At 46.7% G+C, this 25,600-nt stretch overlaps 1 protein-coding gene across 5 annotated transcripts in view; it reads right to left on the reverse strand.

Annotated features, from left to right (window-relative positions):
* LOC119446390 (cationic amino acid transporter 4-like) overlaps window positions 1-25,600 on the reverse strand; it is a 135,583-nt gene that overhangs the window by 15,838 nt on the left and 94,145 nt on the right. Inside the window, exon 1 of one of the 5 annotated variants that reach the window (XM_037710815.2) lies at window positions 19,213-19,339. The exons of the other annotated variants lie outside the window; for them this stretch is intronic. The gene's annotated coding sequence lies outside the window, so the exon portion shown is untranslated. Of the gene's footprint in view, window positions 1-19,212; window positions 19,340-25,600 lie in introns of those variants that run through there. 5 annotated transcript variants of the gene reach the window in all.

Here is a 25,600-nt window from a genome sequence, read left to right on the forward strand (position 1 = left end):
AACACGAAGACACCTCCAGGTCCACAGGCAACGGCGTGATAAACATTTTCTAGAGTGAGGAGCCACGGTCATGGAGCATTGCAACAAATCGTGCTTAATGAGAACATTTGCATTGTATAATGCGGAGCGCATTAATAATGCACACTGAAGTAAACATCCTGTTCAATCACGTGTCTACACGTGTACTTAAAGTAACCCTTGCCAAGCAGGGATTCCTGCTCGTCAATGTACTGAACGCTGCACTAAGAGTACAGAACGTGACTGTGCGGCCTGTATCCCACCGATCGAGGTGCGATTTTACTCTGAACATTGAAAAAATAAAAAAAAGAACGTATAAAAAACTGAAGCTCAAGAACGCGGCTATTGAAAACGCTCGGTAACTCGATTTTAGTGATTCATGGAGGTCTCCGCCGCATGTCAAAATGGCTCAATAGCCACAAATACAGGCAAGTTCTTGTTCACATAAAGTTATTGTGAACATAAAGGACCAAAGCAAGACAGTGACTATATATGAGCCCGCATGCGTATGAAAATTAAATTCAGGGGTATTATGGGCCAAAAACCGCGATCTGATTTTGAGGCTCGCCATACTGAGAGAATGCGGATTCACTTTGACGACTTGGCCGGGCTTCTGTAACGTGAACCTAAATCTAAGCACACGAGCGCATTTGCATTTCGCCCTCGTCGCAGTATGTTCCTGTGTTGAAACCATATGTTGAAAGTTTTGTGGAAAAAGTATGCACGCCCAAAAGGAACGCAAGCACCTTTTGAAAATCCCAGCGAGCATTTACGATACTGTTTGTCACACGACTATATGGTGCGAAAAGCATTTCACGAGGATAAGATCACGGTCATACGCTCCCAACGAGAGCTGTGTATCTTTCAGGCGCGCGAATATACCCGAAAGCATTCATATCGTGGCGCGCACATCGACGGAAAGACCCGGAGCTGTAAAGATAATGTCTGGCTCGCGACAGTCCTCGCGAGACTTGCAGTTCAGCGCGGCCTTTGCGTCGAAGTTCTTGGCGTCGTGCGGAACCACCGGAAAAAAAAAAAAAAAAAAATGTCAAAGCGAGAATGTGCGACGTCTCCGGCGGTCACGCGTATCTGGCGGTGGAAAAACACACACGTACTTTCTCCGTTTGCGTATGTATTTATCATTGCGCATCTTTAGCGAGGAATTTCCGCGCACTAAACCTTATCGTAACGACTTTTTTGTTCGGATCAAGATAACCCTGTCGGCCCATGCAAATGGCGGCAGGCGGCGGCTGTCAGACGCGGAAACGCCGGTGCCACGTCTTGACAGTGAATGTGAAATTCCTGAAATTTGGCAGCAGAGATAACGAAGGCGTGATGGACGTATCAGTGAGTATTAGCATGCCACGCACGCCCCGTTACTGCGAGCGATTGGTCTCCTATCAAACTACCTTAAGATGCTAAGGGTGTGCAGGCGTCCGAGTCGTTGTAAACCAGACACAATGTCAGCGTTAACGAGCTTTATTTTGTATCCAGCAGATGAGCACGAAGAAGTACGGACAATTCTTTCCTTGTACTTTCATATTAGATAGAAGTAGTGATACACAAGCGCTTAAGTGATAAAAATTGGATGGACCAGTGTAAACCGACGTTCCGATAGGTGGACCTATCTTTGATGACGATGGGCCCTAAGATAGGTTCACCTGTAATAATCTCGGTCAGCCTGTTGGAGGCACTGTATACTGCTTCATCCATTTTGTTATCACAAAGTGTGTTACCAACTGTCGGCTTCGATCTTGATTTTAGATTTGCAAGCGTCTAGGAAGTTTGTTCGCGGTGTCTATAGGGCTGCCACGGATGCAAGGTCAAGTACTACTGCAACACAATGTTTACAAGCTAAGAAAAGCGAGAATCACGTCGTGTTGCTGTTCAAACAGCATGATGTGTTTTACTAGCAGTACACCGATCGATATCCTCGCAAACTTTGTACGGTTACGCTATTCATATAACGGTTGCTAACGTGCAGCAGCGCGGTGTGACCAAAGGACGCACTAATCTGAATCCCTGTCCTTAACCAGATCAGTAAACGACGTTTTATTGGTTCCTCTCCGCAAGAGCATTAGCTGCTATGATCCCATTTTACGACTAGCGGCTACGAGCCAAAACAGTTGACGCTGTTGGATGGTTACCACGAATGTCTATTTCGGTCAAGGGGGCGGGGGGTGGGGGTATTATGTACGTGTCCAACTAGTCGGCATGTCCATATCGTCTGCTGCTGAAGTGCTGATTGGCTGGCGTGCTTTTCTCCTTCTGATGCGTGCTCCAGCCCAGCCAATCAGAACTACAGCAGCAGGCGAAATGGGCATTTCCACTAGAAGCACACTTACAGAATACCTCCCCCCCCCCCTCCTCTAGTCAGCGTAATCCTAATTCACTACGGCAAAATAGCTTAGCAGCGGTACTAATGATAGCAGCAGTACTAACGCACAATGGCATGATAAGTGACCTCCTGGCCAATTTTCACTGTACTAATATGTGCCAGGTCCCGTCAAGGTTTCAACATCACTTCAAAGGCGAAAAAATGTCGCAGGCGTCTCGAGAGTGCCGAGACTCGCACTGTCATGAAGCAGCCATTTCAAATACTGATGTTTGAAAAGTTCAGCTAAAAAGAGTCCACAAAACTTTTTAGCGTACGCACTGAAGTCGACTCCTCAGAATTCTAATGACCACTCCCGTTACATGAGGCCAGTGTTGTCACTGCAGTTGTTTACTTCTAGCTGCCTTGCCAAGTGCTACAGATCTCATGATTGTTCTAAATACGCCAAAGGATTGTCCATGTTATGTGCGCATGTGAAGAAGAGTGACTCCTCAAATTCATCATACGATGCAAAGTTTGAGTAATACCCATGCTACGAGTCCTGTTCCACTGGTGGTCATAGAAGGCTATCCCATCTAGACTTAGACCCGTTCATGTCGAACTGTCATAGTCAAGTGATAATATTTCCAGTGTGTCGCATTAAGGAAGAAGCACTCCGTTTAAGATTATTGGGTTTCACACTTCACCGGCGAGGTCCTCGGTAATTTCTTGAAAAACTACTTCTGTCTCCAAGCCTCTCCAACGTTTAAGCTGAGGATTCTTTGTCGTTATGTGAGGGCTCAACGAGTATAACTTGTGTAACACGGAAATAACGTTGTAAGCTCAAATTCAACCGGTCTCTCGAAACGCAAATATCTCCGGTTAAATAAATACTTATCTATACCTCTGCTTCACTCTATCTCAACTAATTTCTAGGCACATAGTTACAAAGAAAACTGAACTTGATACGTCAGTGCACGAAAAGAACGTTGGATTTCTGCACGAAAAGCTTCCGTCTGCGCGTGATGTAGTTGTGCGAGGAGGCGCTGTGGATTTCCACAAGCTATTCTGCGCCCATGGTTCAGGGTAAAACTTTCAGGTTCAGCGCGTATAGTTCAAGTACGAAGCACAAAGACTTGGCACATATATTTCCTCTGCGGGCGCAAGAGATCACGCTATCTGCGAGTCGGCGCCATGAGACGACGATGTGCTGCGTTCAGCTTCACGCTTCCTCGAATTTCTGAGTGAGCTTAATGCTAACGCGCTCATTTTGATACGCGTCAGCATCTATGCCTTGCTCAGATATGATACGTACAATGCATTGCGTAAGCACGCGCATTGTATATAAGTGTAGTAAGACACGTTGTAGAAAAGCGAGAATTTTATAGCGATCAAAATAAATATTTGCTTAAAGAGGAAGTGAATAGGTGAATGTAGAATTAGGCTCGATTGCTTAAGTGAGCATCTGCAATGAGAGAAAGTTCCGCCTTACCTTGAGGATCACTGTGAGTGAGTGAGTGAGTGAGTGAGTGAGTGAGTGACAAGTACACTTTACCATTCTACACATATTCATCATTGCGCTTTAGTGTCAATTTAATGGTGAGGGTGGGGTCCTCGCTGGACACTTAACAGACTGTTACACGTTCGTCCATTCTTGTCGCTGCGTCTTGCCTACAATATCCATAGAACTCTTTCTCTGCATGAATTCAATACCCCCAGGAAATACATATCGCCAGCACGCAGTAGAGGCATGCACTTTCGTTTCACTCCTGCATTCTACAGTTAAGAGATCGTTATGAAGAAAACAAGATCGTTGCGCTCGAAGCTTCAGTCCAGTGGCAATGCGTGGTTGAGGCCTTGACGAAACGAAGGCTGTCACATTGGACAACGAATTGGCCAACGCATCCATCAGACTGTGTGTGGTTACCTACGCTCCTTTAACACGGAAGCAACAACTGTTACGATACACCTAACGAAAACACGTCGTTTCGGCACAACAGGTTGTGTGCGGAATGCGTTCGCCAGCTTGTTGCGACAGCGCTTTGTGTCGCATACTTGCAGACAGGGGCTCCGCTGCAAACGCTGTCCAGACTTTTGCAGCTTCGCGTCGTTTTTCGCGTAATCCACCAGCGCCGTCGTAAATAGCCATCGCGTTTATGCTCGTGGTGAACTTTCAACACCATGTGCTGCTTTATAAACCATCCGCGACTTTCAAGAATCAGTAGCTCGGTCGATCTGAACGATACAGACTGTCAAACAGCAATACCTATGGGCGTTGGAAGAACTGTATGGCCTCGGGTTCTATCAGACAGAGGTTGCACAATGAGAGGCGATGGAAGAACGTCAGGCGCATAGGAAGGCCCGGATTGGCTGGCGCAAAAGCTGACGTCATGCATTGCATTGACGAGGAGGGGCGCGCGATAGGGAGGAGCAGGGCAGGTCGCCTGGCGGTGGTAGCGATGACGTCGACACGCCCTGAAGACAGCGCCCGTATACGGCGCAGGCGCCTCAGCATGATACCACAAGATACAGAGCGTACAACACTGGCACCATACAGCGAAACAAAATTGGATTCCGTGGTATCTATCTGCATGTGAACATCTAAACGCATTTAACCACAGAAAGCTACTGCCTAAGATGCAATCATGTCATGATGGCTGCTGCCCATTTTTATTCTCATAGTTGACTTTTTTTTCTTTTTTTTTTTAGTGAGACGTAAGAGTTGTAATTCCGCACCTAGATATTTTCATTCAGTTCTTTGTTGGTGTTGCTGCTGCTACCTATTAACTGCAAATTAACTGAAAGGAAGGGAAAGTTACAGCCAACTATTCCAAGACACAGTTCAGTAATTCAGGCTATAGCCCTTTCCGCATATAACACGCGCGCACAAACTGCATAGGCACAAACATACTGAGCCTACCAAAAAATTGTCCTTTGTTCACCGTGCTCTCTCTACAATCATGTCTGCGTTCACGCGACTGTAACAAGAAAATCGAGCCCCTTAGTCTCCCTTATTCTTTGCGCTCACCATGTATGACGTCACACGTAAACGGAGCGAACAGTGTCTTTGTCCGACTATGAGCCCTGCCTGCACCCGTGCCTGCCTTGGCTTTTGTGTGCTTGATAAATGAAACGTGGCTTGGCTTGGCCACCAGCCACGTAGCTATCTGCCCGCCGAGTATTGTTGCCAACACCCAGTTCCCTCCGTGGTTATTGTTGTCGTGGTTGTTGCGACTCTTGGCCCGTTGTGTTAACAGAAAGTGGAGCAGCCAATTTCTTTATATAAATTTGACCGCACATACCTTCTGCTCGGTGTCAAGCACCAAAGGCCAAGTTTATTTCTTATTACTGCTCATCTTGCGCTACATGAGCTCCTCTGCCATCCCCGAAGAAAAGAAAGGCTATCTTGGCCTTCTCCTTCAGTGGTATCTTACCATCGACTGTAAACCCCAATGCTGGAGCGAGCGAACCTGGCGTTTAACATGTGGTATTGCTACCTTGTCAAACATTGAATAATGAGAAGAAAGAAAGCTTCCTACAACATTTGGTGTCACAATGCGCGCCAAAGTACATAACAAAATGACAAAAAAAAAGATTATAAAGGAAACTTGCACTAAACTGTAGCTTGCACTCTCGAACAGTGTGTCATCTGCAGTGCAGTCTAAAAGCTGCAACTTTTGTAAAGACGCACATTTTTACATTTTTATAGGGAAGCAGTGCTTGCTTTGCTGCAAGTAACGATTAAGACCCCTCGGGATTAGCTGTTTTCGCTACCTTTACTTTTTTCGTTAGAGCTGAAGATCGTCTCGGAGTTATTAAAACTTACAGCCAACGATATACACTATGCACTTCAGCACTTAGGATCATGTTATACACGTCGTAACAAGATAATGTTACTCCGATCGACGTAAGCTTTAGGTCGGCCTTCACAGTACCCATGCCCGTCATATTAACGACAATTAGAGCAAATTGCCAATAATTATCCTTTTCAGCATTATCATTTTAGATTAGGAGTAATAACTTAAGTTGGGTAGGGCATGGGTTGCTCCAGCACCTAACTAGTGGTCTCGTCGACTAACAGAATGGGAGTGTCAAAGAAAGGGAAACGCACTCGAGGACGGCGTAGAACTAGGCGGTGTGATGAAATTAGTAAATTTAACTTTCAGGCTTAGCATGGAGTGAGCGGTCGCAAGACAGAGGTATAATTTGATGGCACTGGCAGAGGCCTCGGTCCTACAGTGGATATCAATTTCGATGGCGAAGACGATCGTCTTTAGGGTGGGACGCTCTGGGGTGGATACTCAGCATCTTTACCAAAACTGGCACGTACTCGAATTTAATATTGACGCTTAGTCTTCAAACACGTTAGCACTGCAAACAGCCTACGGCGTCGGGGCGCACGGTCCGACGAATATTCGTCCACTTCTTCAAAGTCACGGGACTCCTACACTACGTGGCATGATTGTCATTATTTATGGCAAAAGAGTGCCGGCAGGTCTATGAACGTGTAGAAATGTGTAGACCTAAATATCGGTTACGGCGATGAGAGCGCAACTTCAGCGTGCGTCGATCCGACGCTCGAAATTCGACGTGTCGGGCGAAATTTCCGAAACACAACCGCAAGCGACTCTCGAACGCCGCCTCTCCCTCGACCACACCTCCTTTCCGATATCTGCCCTGCCTCCACACAACACTCCCCTCGCCCCTCCTCACCCCCTCCCCCAGCCCCGGCAAAAAAAGAAAGAAAAAGAAAACACACACACACACACACACCAGGTCCCCTCATCACTAAATCGACAAGAAAATCCTCTTCCTTTCTTTTTTTTTTACGGAGCCTCATCCCTCCCTCCCCCCCCCCCCCCCACCTCCCACACTCTCTTGCCGCACATCCTTCAACATACTCTGCAAAAGAGAGACCGAGAGAAAAGGGAAAGAAGGAGGACACAAAGAAAGAAAACTGGCGCATTGTTTGGCTTCGCTCCGCCACAAGCACGTGGGTTGTCACGCGGTACAGTCGTGGACGCTTAACGAGGCACCGTCAGCAGAGAGTGGCGCGCTTCTCTTGAACCGACTCCAAGACGCCGCGGGCAGTGAGACAAAAGAAGCAGGGAAAGTGAGACCAGTGAGGTGTCGCGACAAATGTCGCCGCTCTCTCTTGCTCGAAACGAAAAGGACCAATTACTCCTGGTGCAGAAACAGAAGACCTGAATGGATTTGTAGAAGGGAGACCGTCAGGTGACGGTGACTTAATGGCGAGTTAGTGCAAGAAAATGTTACACGAAGACACGACCGCAGCTGGAGCACTTCGACCGAGTGAAACAATGTTTCTGAACTAGGCGAAGAGAGAGAACAGGCAACAAGGTTTTCCGTTAGAAAAGGTTACTGCACCACACGTCTGCTTTACGCCAGTAATCCGGTCTGAGACTGATAACCGAAAAAAAAAACGACAAGTATAATGACGCGAAGGAGACGGACGGCTAAGAACGAAAATGCAAAATAAAAAGCTAGTCGGAGCGTGCTCTGAGATACTCCCGTTCTAAAAGCTTCTTCTATATTCCTCACTGAGCCGCTTCGCCCAAACGGGATTCTGGAGAAAGCCCCCTCTCACAATTTCCTCCCTCGCCCACTCCAACAATCGCGGCAAAAAGGACTGAAGAGAAAAAATGTGGTTGATCCCTCTTATATAGGAATCGGTATAGAACACGAAAGTGAAACGTGTCTTCACAGAAGTAGTGTAATGTTTATTGCACATTGATATATAATGTCTATTGGTGTTTTGTGGCTAAAGCGCCCTTAGGCGTTGATGCACCCACGCTGACGCCTGGTGGCACGTCTCCTCCATCACGACTACCAACGTCGATGACCATGAGCAACCGTCGTGCATATGGAAGCTGCACTACGCTGCACACGCTAGCACAACGCGAAAGACGAAGCACGTAACTGACACACTAATACAACGCGCAAGACAAAGCACGTAACTGAATCGTCACCGAGTCAAATCAGCGCGTACAGCGCGTCGTAATTGTAGCCTCCGCGATCAACTTCAGAAGCATTTTCAGAGCTAATTGCGGAGGCCACGCTCCGCTGTGCTGAGTACGGTGAACGCCACCTAGGTGGCGTTGGTAGTGCTTCTTGATGCCAGCGTCCCTTCGAATGCTGGCATCGAGGCGTCGTAGTGCTGAGACCACCGAAGCGTTCACTGTCGGTGCGCGTTAGTGTCATAATGCAGTACTTCTCTTTTCTGCTCGTAGGCGGCGGCACCGCCCCGAGCAAGAGCGCGGGTACACGGAGGAGTGTTAAATATATAAGGCGCGTCTGTGTAGCTCTCTGCAAATGCGTTTGTGGCGCAATGGGTTAAACGCTCGGCGATCTATCGTCGCGGACCGAGAGGTCGTGGGTTCGATTTCCAAATTTTCTATGTTTGTGGAACTTTTTCTTCTGGTTTCTTTCTTTGTATTATGTTCTATGACGTATTTCCGTGACGGAAATACGTCAGTGAAGTCTTGGTGGACCCCGGCATAAAACACTTTCGTGTTAAAAGACGACACGGCCATGATCCATGATGAAGTGTAAGATTGCAACAAGTGATGCCTTATGAAAGTAAGTCAAAACGTAATGCAGGGAAAGGTTCAAGAGGAAAGCGCAAAGAGAGATCAAACAGAAAAGACTGCACAGACAACGACAGAGAGTTAATTGATGTCACTAGACGAAAATATGTTGAGACTGTTGCCACTGTCGCTATCAAGGGGGTTTTAGAAACCTCCTATAGGTTGCTATCTACCTGCTAACTCAGCAGGCAGTTCAGCCAGCTCTGGAACTGTGGGCACTACGTGGATATTTACGAAACTTCGTCCGTCCGGTTTAGCACGTCCTTATCGTTTCTCTGCTTAAAGCCTAAAGCTAACCTCGTATCGCGAATTTGCTATAATGGTGATTGTCACTAGGCTTCAGGAACATAACGCACAAGATAACCTTTATCCCGAACATTACAAGTTACTCCTGACGTCGAAAAAACGAAAAAAAAAAACTGCCTGTCTAGCAATCGCGAGACAAGAGAGATAATGAAGCTACTACATGCTTACTTAGTTACAAAAGAACATTAAACAAATCCGTTATGAACAACAGACGGAGAAAAGCAGAGGAACAACGGACGAACACAGGGGATGGGGGGTAGGTAGCGTCCTGCCTCAAGGCTACGGCTTAGACTTGATATCGCAGAGGAAGAGCCGCCCCTAAATAACTGGTGGGAAAGAGCACAACGCCAGAGGAGAAAACACGAGAACAAAAAACGACAAAGAGAAAAAAAAAATTGTAGCAAGAGTTCCTCGTACCCGCGCCACAAGCGAAGTCACAATGCAGCTGCAGCTAGGCGGCATGGCGGTCCGCCTTTGCCTCTTTCTCGGCTGCCCGTGGAGCTAGGGGTCAAGACCTCTAGGGGAGATTAGATACGCGAACACAAAACGGAAAGAGTAGGACGGAAGTACGGGAAGAAGGCGTGACGTTATATAGAGGAAAAAAAGGGTGAGGGAGAGAGGAAAGCAACCTTGCAACTCGCGCACCGTCTCGCAGGCAGAGAGCCGCACAAAAAATGAGAGAGGGAGAGAGAGAGAGAGAGCGAAACACAAGAACAGAGGCACTCAATGCGCGTGCGCGCTGTAATCGGTCGGCTTCATCGCGAACACTCACGACAGAACGCGTAGACGAGGGGAAAAGATTTATAATTAAGCTGCCGCACTAATTTGGGCTAAGTTGGTGCTCAATGACTGAATTCAGCGCAGTGATGCTGTGGTGCTGTATATTATATAAAAGCCCGTTTTTTTTTTTTTGCACATGCCATAACAAACAATAAACTTGAGCTTGAATGGTCATGTACGCGCACCACCTTCGACATGATGTCTTTTTACTGTTTTCCATGTGCAGTGAGAGTCATATCGAAATGTGTACCTTCTCGAAATAAACAGTTGCAAGTTAGCGTCACAAAAAAGGGGAAAAAAAGAAAGAAAGCAATGGACGGCGAACGAACAGCATGAACAGCCGCTAACTCCAACTGACTGAATTCTTGTCACGTGCGCATACATAAAGAAAAAAGACGAGAACTAAAGTTTTCGTTGACAGCTAAAGCACAATAAAGATGGAGATGAAAGCACTTGGTCAAGCATACGTGTTATCTGGGTGTGAAGCGCAATAAAACTGAAAAAAAAAACCCAAGAAAAACATGTGATGATGATGATGATGATACCACCCGATTAAGGAAGCCTGCACATGACCTCTGCAGCATGAAAGTGGACTAAGTACCTGGCTGCAGGGCGGAAGATGGCAATGCAACGTTAAGCACGTCGACCTACTGATTATCCAACAGAGCAGTGAAAGCTGTGAATGCTTGGCCCATATGGCGTCCGTGAAAGCTATCTATACGAGAAAACGCTTGGTGACGCCGATAAAAAAACGTCGCTGGCGGCGTTGGTTGGCAGAAACGAGCGCATTTTTCTGAACGCGCCATAATATGTGTAGCGCGGATAAGCCAAGGGACACAGGGCGAGGTCGTCGGGAAACGCGAGGCCGCAAAACGGCCATAAACCGAAACCCTTATATGAAGCACCGCAGCGGCGCTCAGAAGAGGAAACGAAACAGAAACGGTGGGAAAGGGTGTCTCCGTTGTTCCAGAACGTTTCCATTGAGTGCGATGTGGGTGTGTCTGCACTAGAGTAACTGTATATATATATGCTCCCCTGGGGATAGTAGAGTTGCGCATCTGATTGAACGCGCCGCTCGCGCCCCTATTCGCCAAATCTGGCCGCATGCGCAAAAAAGCACACTTTTGAGGGAAAGCCAACTTCACAGCTGCGCGTGCACCATAGAGTTTCTATGGCCTACACTACCGCCCGCCGCGCCACCTGGCCTTCGCCGAATGAAGGAGCAAGCACACTCGGCAGCTGAGCCGTGTCGTATCCTGCATTCAAGAGGAGTGGTTTTTTCTGCTCAACACGGCTGCGTCGGCGGGCAAGGTGGCGGACCCATGCGCAACTCTGCTCCCGTAGGGAGCATATACACTAACTATAGTCTACACTAGGAACCCTTCAGCACACACACACACACACACACGCACACGCACACGCACACACACACACACACGCACACGCACACGCACACACACACACACACACACACACACACACACACACACACACACACGCTCAAGTGCAGTGCGTAGGCGTGCGTATGAAGACTCAAGTCGTTTGCAGCACTGGCGAAGGTACAAGGCGTACATATGCAGTATACCTGCGCAGCGGTATGTAGTTCCAGGCGTAACTGTCTGTTAATGGCAGAATTATACAGCTTTGTTCTTGCTAGGTACATGATACGTTACAGAGATACGTGACACGTTTAGGACCTTTGTGCGTGCACGTCACATACCACCAATTCAGCGGCTGCGGATGAACATAGCTCCAGGGGAATTCGGCCTTTCTAGCTATTGGCAGAAGTCTTGCAGCTACCACAGTGGTGCACACTACTTCATATATATATATATATATATATATATATATATATATATAGAGAGAGAGAGAGAGAGAGAGAGTTGTGGCTAGGGAAAACATGCTGGCCCCGGTAGTGTAATGCAAAAAAAAAAAGAGCACGACATACGTTGGATTTGCATAGTATATTTTGCTAACGTTTCGGCTGGTCGATCAGCCTTTGTGAAAGTAACAAGCACATGCTGAAAACGCATGTACAGAGGTCAACGCGCACGTCCAGAACACACTCCCGAGGGCCAAAGCAGCTTCCAAAGCTTAAGCCGACTACCATGTCGCAAAAAATCAATGGGATCTGTAAATTCAGTCACGCAGCCTCACCTACAGCCGATTTTGAGCCACATTTAATCTTCAGATATAGCCAGCGCAGTCGTGATAACGGGGTTCGCGCGTTCTAGAGAAGTGTGTTGAGCTGTGTACTTGTTACACACACACACACAAGATATATATCAACCTGCGCAGTGCGCACCTAGTATAGCGAACTCTAACGCCACACCTACCATGTACTTCCCCTCACAGACTCGATCCGTGCACTGTTCTGCAGTGAAATATGAGTCGTGTCAGCCACCGAGATGAGAGACCAAGAATCAATCATTGCGAGACGCCGACTAAATGGAAGCTTCACGGAAAGATTAGTCGCTCGAAATGGGTGAGTCACCACCCTCCCTTGTCTGAAACAAAGGTCTCCTGCACAGGGTTCACTTTCATTTAATGACTTCTTCACGAATTCCAAGCTTCGAAAACTTTTTGCGCTCAGCAGCATACGTTTCTCCGCCAGTCTCGCACCGCAAAGCGGGCTTCACTTCTTCGCCCGCCAACCGTGCTAGGAAGACGAACCACCTGGTTCGCGTGGACGGAAGTGTATAGCGTCACGTGCCGGAAACCTAAACATCGCCGGCAACATCAAAACTTTCGGTTGCTCCTTTTCATTTCTTTTTTAGGTCCGTAGCATGCAACTCGCTCCCGTGCCAAGAAACCAGATGCCATCGCTGTTGCGACGCCATTCGCGCAAGCACGAGCTTCGTGAAACGCAGCAAGCACATGATACGACGTGCGGCCTCCAATACGACGGGCGGCCGCATTTGGGATGTGGCTGTTCGAACCAGACGTAGGAAGCTCGTTGGGTGTGACTGTCGGCACCACGAAGTTTCCTACGACAATCATTCAGCTAGCACGGGCATGATGTACTTACATGTGCCCACAAAATAACTCGGAACGCCAGACCGGTGGCCGCTGATCGGCAGAGCACACCCGCGGAAATATACAGCCTTGGTCTGCGCTTGCACGGCATCCCTAGCAAGCAAACCTCGCTCCCTAGTGCATCTAGATAGGCGTTGCCTTGCGTCAAAAAACTTGCGGTTTGTCCCTCTTAGCTCTGCGACAACGCATCAGGGGGGGGGGGGGGGGGGGGGGGGCACGCTGCAGACGACAGCGTGCTCACGCGCTATGCAGCGTAATCTCTAAACGCACGCGTAATTCTTGTGGCGTATTCTCGTCGAAATCTGCATTCATTCTGAGAGATAGTCATGCTTTCTGGATAGCTTGCGTGGGTGGAATCCATGAGTGTTTATAACTGAGTGGTGACCAGTGAGTTCACTATGCTCTACTTTTAATTATACCTAATGTTATTCATCTTGAAACTGCAGCGCGCGCACGAGAAACAAGGACAATAAAGCAAAGGTAACAGAGAGGCGCTAACAGGTAACTCGCCCAACTTTCAGTACTTATACATAATGTCTTGCATATCTGAGTTAATTATTTCACCTAAACAAACCATGAATTTATAGCTTATCCTTTATGTAGGCGAGCGCCACGATTCGCCTATAATAGCACTGTAGCGCACTTTTCGACCGGATTATCGTGTAGCGCGATGTATTTTAGTCATTGTGAAATTATATTCCGAGCCGCATTTACTACCTGGGAATAAGATCAGAACTTTGACTGTAACACGACGGCTCCTTTAAAAACGACGACTGCGTGCAGTAATAAAAGTTTTCAAAATGGCATCAGACGGCGTATATTTCGACACGCCGATTTTATGCACAGGAATTAATTTTATGCATGCGGCCCTATAATAAAGGTTTCTTCAATGTTTCGCAGTCACAATGAACATCGCATAGTGCGCTATTTATTTACGACATCTGGCCACTTCGCTGCAGTTTTGATCGCGTGTCTGCGTTGGTTGGCTCAAACATTCAATTTTTCGTTCAGTGTGGTGATACGTTGCTAATCAGGGCGGTGTTCAGCTGTGTGAGTTAAATGCGTAGGAAAAAAAAAAAAAAAAAAAAAAAACCTACGTTCAGTGGGGTCCCATATCGATTAATAAGACGACTTTGACGGCGAAAGCTTTAATGCGGTGACGTCATTTCATTTGCGATTGTACATAAATAAATAAATTAATTAACAAATAATTCGTCATAATTCGGTTTATTGTTTACAGCTTACCATTAACAGCTTACTTGCTGTTACGGAGTCTTTATTTGATCCTTATTAGTATGTAGTGCTCTTTGGAACTCTTAATTTGTCTTAATTTGGCCTGACCACTCTTATCATGGAGTCTCGAATTGCTGTTAAGTAGTCTCTATTACTGTTCGCAGCCCCTAATTACATTTAATTAATCGTAATTATTTTTAGGTACTTAGATATTACTTTAGCACGCACACGAGATAAAGGTGTACGTCGTATGATGTCTGTTTATTGGTCTTGTTAATTACCCTAATTACTCTTATTTAGTCTTTGGGACTCTTGAATTACGGCTAATTATTTTTAGCTACTTGGTGCTAAATTCACTTTTACATGCTTTATTGAACGGCAGAGGTATATGCCGCTTTCTGATTTTTGCTACTGCAAGTGTTGTCCGCGATGGTCACATTCCGCGACTAATGAAAAGCTTTAAAAGGCGCCGATGCCCATTAACGCGCACGCACGAGCGCTTATGCTCCATCGAGTGCACACGCTCGCACACAGCGTTTCAGAGACTGCATCTGCACACCGTTGCTGAAGCTCCCGTTGACACCAGTTTTAAGAGTCTATGCTAGCGATTTGTTGCTGGAAACTCCATGCTTGGTACTACAGATTGTGCGTCGAATCGGACACCGCATTCTATAAGTCCTGTGTCTACTGCACGTAAGAGTACCACTTTGCCGTGGACGAGCCCTGCGATGCGACTTAATATCGTGCAATGCTCTGGGATGGGACGACTCAGGCACCACCCTATAGACAGAGGCCCGGATATAAGAATACTGATCGAGTGGATTGCCGTATCCCTTAGCGTGCTCGAATTGCGGCAACCGACGGCAACGGATGGTCACTAATCAGTTTTACAGTGAGTGTAGATTTGAGGTTTGGCACCTTATTGGTGAGTTTGATTAGCTATTCTTTTGATCGCTGAAGTGATTGATCGAGTTGTCGATCAGGTGGTTCATCATTGCACATTTATGAGCCCAGAACGGGATAAAGATGCAGCAAACGACCAGGCTAGCATGAGCCGTGTCACCAGCTAGCCCCATCATCCCACATCTTGACAAATCAGTCAGCTCGGTCCCGTATTTTGTGTCGGTTCGTAAATTTTCATCACGAGGGTTTCTTTCGCGCGTCCCAGTTTGTGAGGAAACAAATGTGGGCGCATCTTTTTTTCTTGCTTTTTTTTTTTTTTTTTTGCTTTGGCAACACATTTCGCAAACTACAGGATCAAACTCTCAATATCCATGCTCGTCAGCACAACGTCATAGCCCCAACGGTGGGGCTGATCATGGTTTCAGGTTCGCGATTACTTGATACGACAGCTCTCGTTGTTTCGTAACACTACCCGGACAGCGCGCATAGAACCAATCCTTTCGCTTTCGCGTCATAGGCTGCGGCTGCTCGAACCTGTCTGGGCATGCCGGCGACATCCCTTGCATGTTGTATTTCGTCAACGGCTTTTCTTTTTCTCATTTTTCAATGTGCCGACAAGCCCCCACAGCGCGCTTTGTTCGTCTCTCGCCGCCCATATAGGACTGGCGGTGTTGTAGGAGCGTTCACACCGAGGTGGTTTTATATTACGCAGACACAACCACAGATCTCACCGCGTCGTCTATCCATCACCTTCCGCGATGGATTTTTTCTCACGACATAACAGATATGCGGCGCGATGCATCCATTCACAGAAGCCACACTAGCATCGATGACGTCTATGCGAGTCGACGTCTGAGCCAGCGTTGTTTCGGGCGCTGAACGAGCGAGCGTATGTACATAGCTGGGCAACGACTCGGGAAAGAAACCTTCGCGGCAGGCAACGTCACACGCCCCTTTCTCGTCTCGCCTGACTACGCTCGCGCCGTACGGCCTTGGCTCGTTAATCCTTCTTTCCCACATCGCGAGTGAGGACGCAGCCCTACGGCGCTAATCACGAAGCGAGACTAAAGCCTTGGGGAGACCAGACCGTGAACGCTCGTTTAACGGACAGCCAACCTAGGACTCTCCGCCGCTGTTTGCTTGCAAGCTTCGTCGCGCGACCTCCAGAGCGTCGCGTCTCCGAAATGTTGCCGTCTGTCTGCACGACGCAATGCCTGTGCACTGTAACTGTGTCCAAACATTGCTTGTGCCTCGTATGTGTGTGTGTTTGAGAATGTGTCTGGCGTCTCTTCCGTGTCTGTCTCTCTGTGTGCCTCCTCCCCTGTCCATGTTCATCTGTGGGCGGCTTTTTGTCTGAGCGCGAACATGACTTCCAGAGAACCGGCGTGAGCGCGTGGCTCGGTATGTCTCTCTGGTGGTGTCCGTCCGTCGGTCCGTCTGTCTGTGTCCGTGCGTCCGTCTGTGTCCGTGCGTCCGTCTGTGTCCGTGCGTCCGTCTGTGTCCGTGCGTCCGTCTGTGTCTGTCCGTACGTGTCTGTCTGTCCATACGTGTCTGTCTGTCCATACGTGTCTGTCTGTCCGTCTGTCCGTTTCTGTCCGTCCGTCCGTCCGTGTCTGTCTGTCCGTCCGTCCGTCCGTCCGTCCGTGTCTGTCTGTCCGTCCGTCCGTCCGTGTCTGTCCGTCCGTCTGTCTGTCCGTCTGTCTGTCTGTCTGTCTGTCCGTCTGTCTGTCCCTGTCTGTCCGTCCCTGTCTGTCTGTCTGTCCGTCCCTGTCTGTCTGTCCGTCCCTGTCTGTCTGTCCGTCCCTGTCTGTCCGTCCGTCCCTGTCCGTCTGTCCGTCCCTGTCCGTCCCTGTCCGTCTGTCCGTCCGTGCGTCTGTGTACGTCCGTCCGTCATTCCGTCGGTGTACGTCTATCCATGTCTGTCTGCCTGCCTGCCCGTCTATGCCTGTCTATGTGCTCGCATGTGCGTATCCGCGGGACTGAGAGGGCATGTCCAAAGTATGCGAGCCCAAGACTCGCAATCAGCACAGCCTTGCGAAGCAAGGGCGCAATACACCCGGCGGCCTTGTAAAAGGTCGGCTGTTTATTAATTCGGACACCCTCGTCAGCTATAGGGCATTCGCTGATTACTTCCGTGTTAAACGCGAAAAGAGCGGCTCCATCTCCCATTAGGTTCGGTTAATTTACCGGCCGTCTTAGTTAAGGAAAGGTACCGCAACATCGCAAGCTTGGTCGGCGTCAATGCTTATAAGGCGTGCTCGTTTGGTGACTGTCAGATGAAGTGGCTTTTCGCAGCACAATCAGTCACTGCTCTCGCTCGATCACTATACTCAGTATATACTTTAGTTTTTGCGTGAGGTGTCGTAAAAAAAATATTACCGTCTCTCTGGAGCGACGGTCATTTTGCCCCGCTACCTTGGCCAATGATCGTACGCTGAAAATTGACATCACCGAAGATCGATTCAGAAAACAGGTTCTTTTCTGTAATTGAACAAGAACTTCGTTCCTACCGAAAATAAAACAAAATGAAAACACTTATGCGTATGCAGGGTGTCCCAACTATCACGCACCAAGATTTAAAAATATGCAAATGCCATGCAGCTGGACAAAACTAAGGTAATGTTGTTTGCCGTTGCTTGGAGGTACTCTGAAAATTTTGTTGCACTCCGCCTAATTCCATAATTGGTCTAAATTAATTATTCAACTTCTCCAATATTACAATTAGATGAAAAGTGTCAATGAGAAAATTGTAGAGCAACATGAAACTCCCGATGCAGTTTTCTGTTGCTCAATACGTGCTACATAAATGTTTTTCCGATCGTGCAAGAAGCCCGGGAATACACGCAAAATGCCTCGAGCGGCCACTAGAGCGGCAATTTCGCGTGTATTCGCGAGAAAAAAGAAAAGAAAACATGCTCAAGGCAGATGCTCGCGCATAGAACATAGTGAGAGCTACAGGAAAGACAAAAGTACAGCAGCGGTGAAGCGTGACAACATGTTTTGCCGAAGTACAATCAGCCAAAATAAATAAATAAAATAAATAAATAAATGCACACGATGTTTGCGAAACTGCTGAATTCCCTGGATTCCAGGGCACATAGCCTCAATCCAAAAGTTCAATTTGTGGCAGTTCTTGTGACGTCAACGGTTATTCATTGAATTAGATGTTCTGCCGAAGTACAATCAGCCCCAAAAAATGTTAACTGCACACGGTGTTTGCGGAACTGCTGAATTCCCGGGATTCCAGGCCACGTAGACTCCAATCCAAAAGTTCAATTTGTGGCAGTTCTTGCGACGTCAACGGTTATTCCCTAAATTCGAAGCAACATGCTTCAACAGAGCAGCAATTTTTCCATTTGCGTGGAAACCATGTCCCGTAATCTTTCGCGTCCGACCGGCATGCCTTACCATAGCACACCTGAAGAAAGTACGCTGACAATAAACTAAAAAAAAATACATATACAGCTGACTTTTCAACTTTTGTGCACCATAGCGAACACAACGTCACCTAGAAGATGGTCGCTGAGGCTAACTGTAGACCTGTGCACAGTGTGAAATGGCTATATGCCAACGGTGGGAGGTGCGACGAGAAGGGGGCTGTTCATGAGATAACCAAATCACCATCGCGACAACCATGCGTGATAGCAAGAATGAGAGATAACAATGACTTGAAGTTAATGAAGTTCGAACTTCGCTCGCAGTTTACGCCTTGACGGAGTCACGCGAGCTTGGCAAAAACAATAATTAGCACTAAGTTGTGGGGTTTAATGACATCATACTGTAGAGCGGATCACGAGGGACGCCGTAATTGGAGAGTTCCGGTTAATTTTGACTACCAGGGGTTCTGTTAACGTGCACCTAAAACACGGTACACCATCATGCTTTTTTTTTTTTTTAACCCTTTGGCTTTTACCTAAATGTGGACCGAGAATCCAACCCAAGACCTCGCGCTCAACAGCACGACGCCATATTTAGCGACTGAGCCCCCTAAAGTTGGCAACGTGGCGTGTTTACCTCGTGCTTAGGGCGCCTTCCAAGCCAACCGTAGACGCTCTCAATCCCGAGTGCGCTGCAAGCTCGAACGAAGGCTTCAATTCCTGGTCGAAGCGGAGGGTGAGGACCGACAGGTGTGCTCGGTGGTTGCAGGTATCAATGTCTGCCGCCACATGGGCATGGTTCTAAGCAGATTGCAAGGCAAGAGACTCTCTCTCTCTCTCTCTAAAGCACCACACAGTGCACGGCTGCAGCTGCAACGGTTCTTTCTTTGTTTTCAGTTCTTTCCGAGTCGCGATATAATGAAAGGAATAACAAATGGCGTAGCTATAGCGCTTCATTTTTCCAGTTGAGCCATAATATTAAAAGCACAAATGTCGCAGCAGTGTAGACCTGCTGCGTATACGTAGTCGTCCGTGAAACCGTTGCCAACCTACTCTCCTAGTGTAGCTAGGCCCGACAGCGTTGCTCTTGAACGCAGGGCCAAATAACGGTGCATGTGGAACAGCGAGTACAGTGTTTTGCGTGCGATGTTCGACGGATGCAGGCGACGTGTCGGCAAAAAAAAAAAAAACAGCTAGCTGTGTGTGGATGGCACAAAAAATCTGATCGCTATACGCACTCGTCAATGTTGCAGCAATGGGCAACGCAACGTGGGTTCCTGTGATACATCGCCTGTTCTATACCTGCAGCAGGTCTTTTTTTTTTTTTTTTTCACCGACAAACTAGGCAAACAGGAAAGCGCCGTTGCGGCCATGAAATTGAGAACATCTGCCACGCTCTTCTGGAGTGCCCAAAACGCTCCGTAGAGAGAAAAAGATAAAAGGCATGCGCTGTCGGTGTTTTCTGTCGTGACATTTGTTTGCGGGCTGCTTCTAAAATTCTGGAAACGATTTTGTCGAAGAATGGTGATACTGTTGCGTAATCTATACCCCATAGACCGCTTGCGTATAGCATGTACAGCATGCCAGATAGCTCTGTACACGCCAGTTACGAGCACTATCGGAGGTACTCTTCCAAGCGTCTCATCGCACCGCCGTTAGAAGAAGCGCCAGCAACGCCTCGTAGCGAGACAGCGCGCTCCTGCACGCGCACGCGTGCTGGTCGCGAGGGACGTGGTTGAATCTGGAACAGGCTCCAGCCAACTCTGCTTGCGAATTGCGTGAATTAGTCTCGAGTTTCCGGGCACAAGGTCGCCCGCAATAAACCAGTTTGTTTAGTGTGCTTCATTGAAGAGTGCTACATTTCTGGTGGAGGTGCGGGGTATGATTGGAAATCCCCAGTGCGCAACAGAGGGTAAGCCCCGACCCTCAGCGATTGGAACCCGGAGAACTGACTCCAGTGCATCAGCACACAAGCCACCGCCTCGGAGGAGACCCGCTCGAAGTGTTCTAACCAGTCTTCCACATCTTCGAACGTATCGCCGTGGAAGGAATCAGGCGTGCGTGGTGGGTATACGATGAGCTGGGACGATGCCACCGGGCTGGTCGTGGTTGTGCCGTCGGTGGTAACTGTTGCCTGCACTGTTGCAGTGTTCCGAACTCGAGCGACAATATACATATACTTAAATGTATACGAAACCTCACGGCGACGCCGTCAGCGACGACGACGGCAAAATTCACTTGGAGTGTCTATACAGTTCCTATCACAATAAAACGTAGAAAAGGCTAAACTAGGAACACTGGGCAAGCGTCCCTTTATAATACAAAAATTACTTGGACCATGGTCAGAAAGTCATCTGCAGCAAAAGTCGAACGCATTCTTGAAAAAGAAAAAAGACATGTTAGATGGACGTTTGTGATAATTAGTCCTGTGCAATCATGTATGAAGTGACGCGCGTATGAGCTTGAACTAAGCTGCGTGTCTGTACCTATACCCTTCATTTAGTACGTGAATGACCATTGCACCTATGCATGAGGAGCAAAAAGTGCGTATGTAATTTGGTTAACGACATGGACTGTCGTCAAGTGAACTCCCCGTAGCGGCATTGTTGTCTTTATTAGCTTCACTATCATTTTTTTTATTTACTTAGTTATGAATCATGATGCGATCAACACTGCAAGACAGGTCCATTTGACGCTACAGCTCCTACAGCTGGAACTTCCATTGTGCGTTTGATCATTTCAGCAGCAAAATTTCACGGGAAGATTATTTTTCCTTTCAACCTTGCATTCCTTTGCTGATTGCTGAATTTGTAAGCAACGTCTTCCTGTCGAGTAAATTCGACATTCAGTCACGGCGCAGAGATAAGACTGCATATCGACGTAAAAAGAACATCTGATGATACAGCCCAAACGTAAGACGCAACAAAGTATTTTCATGTCGTACCGCGAGAAATCGTTATGGTACTTTTAGAACGTACGCCTTTCGGCGCGCTGTAGAAAACTTTGTACAGCGGTTTGTGGTCTTGTCGTCGCGACAAAGCCGACTCGGCCGTATACAGGGTGACAGTGATAGATTTCCGTCGGACAAGAAATTTAAGCGAATCCATAGACTGGTCTTTTGAGAGAAGTGTAGGTACCGTTTTTTTTTCATCTTTCTCTCTTACCTCTCGCATTTATTTCATCAGTGGACGCATTCTTTCATAAACACTAATGAACTTTCACAGTGCAATGCTCGACGTAAACTGGAATTGACTTATGGCACATACGTTCAGTGCAGCGAAGCTTAAAGTGACAGAAAGGCAAACGTGACCTCGAGTGCCCCCCAAGTATTTTATTTGGCGCTGAGAAATTCGTCTGCTTCAATGAATCTTCAACTTTCCTAAACGCAAGTTCGGCCCGAAAGTAGTTACCATCGTGGGCTGGCCTGTATCACTAGCCTTATTATATACTTACCTTTCGAGTTCACTGGAACTGGTTGAATGAAGGCGAAGAACTTTCTATAGCGTTTCTTGACTGCGACGAGTCCTAGCTACCGAAAGCTTAAACGAGTGAAAAAATGAAAAAAAGTGGAAAACGCTGGAACCATCGACAAAGAGTGCCCCCCTCCCAGGCGGAGTGCGAAGCCCGTCTCTATATAGCCTCGACTCCTTCTTATTGCAGTCTGAGTCTGCCTTCAATCTCGAGCAGAGTTCGCTCTGAACCGCACGGCAGTGCCGAGCAATATAAGCGTGACGATTCTACTCGGTGAATGCGAGTCAACAGTAATGGCGCAGGCTGCTTAATATACCCTGGTATTCACGCTGGATCTTTTTGGTGAAGTGAGTTTCCCAGAGAGTGTTTACTAACCGTAGGTGACTAACCTTACCGCGAAGTCATTAGGCGTTTGGAAAGATCGTAATTCACGAAGAATAAGACCAAATATAAAATGAGTTTCTTCTGAAATGCTACTTTGACTGCGTGAAAGTTTTTGTGTTCTTTGTGATTCCTCCTTATCGCTCGTGCCGTTTCCCAGTTTGAACCACAATGTCATTTAAAGTTTTGCATTCATTTGGGGAGGTGGGAGGTAGTCGAGCTAGCCCTTCAAACTTTTGTCGTTTACGTGCCAAAGATAAAACAAACGCATTGGTAATTGTTAACGTTATTATCGTTCTAATTGTCATTCTATATTTCGTGTTCAAGTATTGTGTCTCTTACCAAAGTTGCCGTTGCGGAGTCGCTGTCGGCGTAGTAATCGTGTTTTCGTCTTCGTCGTCATCAGGTGCCCACCGGTGTATTTGGCGATAGACTAGTACAACATGAACATACCATATTACAGAACGAATTAAGTACAGTGCCATTCGCTTAATGGGACTCCGTTTGCATTCTTTGATTGGGTGGGATCGACCCCGCAATCTTTCGATACGGAAGGAGAAGGCCACAGGCGCTTATAGTCGAGTCACTGCAACTAGCAAGATAAGAAAGCCGTGAAATAGGTGCATGACTGTGATAAGAGAATCCGAGGCCGAAGAACGAGTCAAAGCCTCACATTGGCCGGGGCAGGCGTTATAGTAAGCTGCAGTTGGCACGATACGGGTGTCAGTTACGATCACATGGGCAGTCAGGAAGGGCAATTCATTTCCGTCCAACGCATTCAGGATCTCTTCACCGAACCCACGACCTTCAACATCAGCTTTCTTCCAACGCAGAGGCACGGCATATTCTCGGTGTAACACGTGTGCAATAATGCAGGCACAATAAAATAAGAGAACAAACGATGCCACCCACAAGCGCGCACACATGCAGCACACCATATGTCATGCGCAAACACACGGATACACAACCACACGCATTGGCGTAATACGCCGACGAACCTTGCGGCACAATACGCTGCAGCTATCATTAACAGCCGCGTATTATTACTACCTCTGTTTATTACGAAGAACATTATTTAGATGAAGCCGGAGTGCTATTCCAGAGCCCTTTTTTTTTTTTGTCACGAGCAATGTTTTTTTTTTCTCTCTCTCTCTCTAACTCTCTCTTTCTCTACAACCAAACCGTACTGAGCTAGCGGCGCTGTAGGCTGTGTGAATCACTTCCGTTGATATATTACAGACGTAAAAAAGAGCCTATAGCTGCTGGGAGAATAGCGTGAGACAGATATATAAGTTGTCCTTTTGATTCATGGACATCACGGATGTCACAAGCGTTATTTTTCCTGAGCCACGGGGGGCTACGTTGGACGTACATGACACGCGGGCATTCCTTCAAAGTTCAAAGCAAGTCCCGCTTAAAAAAAAGAAAAAAAAAAGCAAAAGAGAAGAAATAACGTGGTTTCTTCAGTGCTCAGTTATGATAATTTGAATTCATTAAAGCTAGATATTGGTCCAGCGATTTATTCAATAAGAAAATCTTGAGGAGAAACTTTATAAAAATATAATGCATGGTAATGCGTGATGCCAGAAACGATGCAGACGGAAACAAAGCTCACATTTTTTATCGAATACGAAATAAATCAATGAAACATTGCATAAATTCCTTTATCAGTTGCTCCTGTTAGACCGCGCACAGGGCAACTGGACGGTATCCAAGATTACTATTTATTTATTTATTTATTTATTTATTTATTTATTTATTTATTTATTTATTTATTTATTTATTTATTTATTTATTTATTTATTTATTTATTATTTATTTATTTATTTATTTATTTATTTATTTATTTATTTATTTATTTATTTATTTATTTATTTATTTATTTATTTGCGTTGATCAGAGAGAAATGGCGTAACCGAGGTACTTTCTACGTCCATCCATCCACAGTGATCCATCTATAACTAAATAAAGAAACGGCCGATCGCCTGGCTCCAGCAATCCTAGTAACCCCAAAATGTTAAATACAAGACGCTCCAGTGAATATACTGAGACATCACCCGAAATTCAGAGAAATATGGACAAAAATAAATGGGCTCCGCAAATAGGTTCAATGTAAGAGCGAAATAGTCTCCACTACCTCTAGAGGGAGAGAAGTTAACAAAAGCTGAACGTGTCAGTCCTGCTGCGTGCATGATTCACTACTCCAGAAGTGATTGAAAGTTACTCTGAAGGGACACAAAAAAATTAATGATTAAATAATAATCGAAACTAACAAATCAAGTCACATATATGAAAGTCACAGTGTGCGTCTATAAGTCCCGACTGGTGTAAGCACTTGTGTCCAAATGCACTAGGAAATAATTAGTCGGTATATCTGTCAGCGTATGTCAAGCACACTGCAGTATACTTGCTGCTACTTACGACTGTTGTATAGCGCCGGCAGTGACACAGCACGTGTTCAATGGTCTTTAGAACCGATTTTAAAAAGCCCATGCAAAGGTCTCCGCCAACCAACGCCGGAACCGCAGTTTCATAAAGAAACAAAATTAACATAAAATTACTAACACCGTAAGCCACGAACAAAAAAAAAAAAAAAAAAAAACTAAAGAAACACAAGAAAAACACAGGAGTGGTTACGGCTATTTCTAACGCCATTTATTAGAAGACAACACGTTAATGAACATTCAGCAAAAAAAAAAAAAAACTCTCATAGCACGCACTTGCAGGAAGCCTCAAAAAGCATCACGTGGTTACGTGGGCTACGTGAAAGAAGTGACTTCAAAAATGAGGGTGCGTTTCTTTCGACGGACTGACCAAATTCACTTGAGCTTCTTCGCAACCTTTCGACATCCGTGAACATGACTCAATTTGTGACTGGTAAATTTTAGTGGAATTAATTGCGGACTAGTCATAGTAATTCGTGACGCCAGTGCCTGCTCCTGTCTCCTTTTTTTTGTCCTCAACTTTCTCTCGTTTTCATTTCTTATTTTTTTATTCTTAGGGCAACAAGTAATGCGTACTGTTTGCACTGGTTCGTGAAGTCTCTTGTCTGAAGCCCCTTGTATGTCATATGTGCCTCCGAGATGTGTAATCACACAATATTTTACGTGCCATAGGAAGATTTAACTGGTTAGGGTAATCTTGTTAGACGCCTCTTGTGTGTCATATGCCTA

Source organism: Dermacentor silvarum, chromosome 3, assembly GCF_013339745.2.
Source record: "Dermacentor silvarum isolate Dsil-2018 chromosome 3, BIME_Dsil_1.4, whole genome shotgun sequence".
NCBI lineage: Eukaryota > Metazoa > Arthropoda > Arachnida > Ixodida > Ixodidae > Dermacentor > Dermacentor silvarum.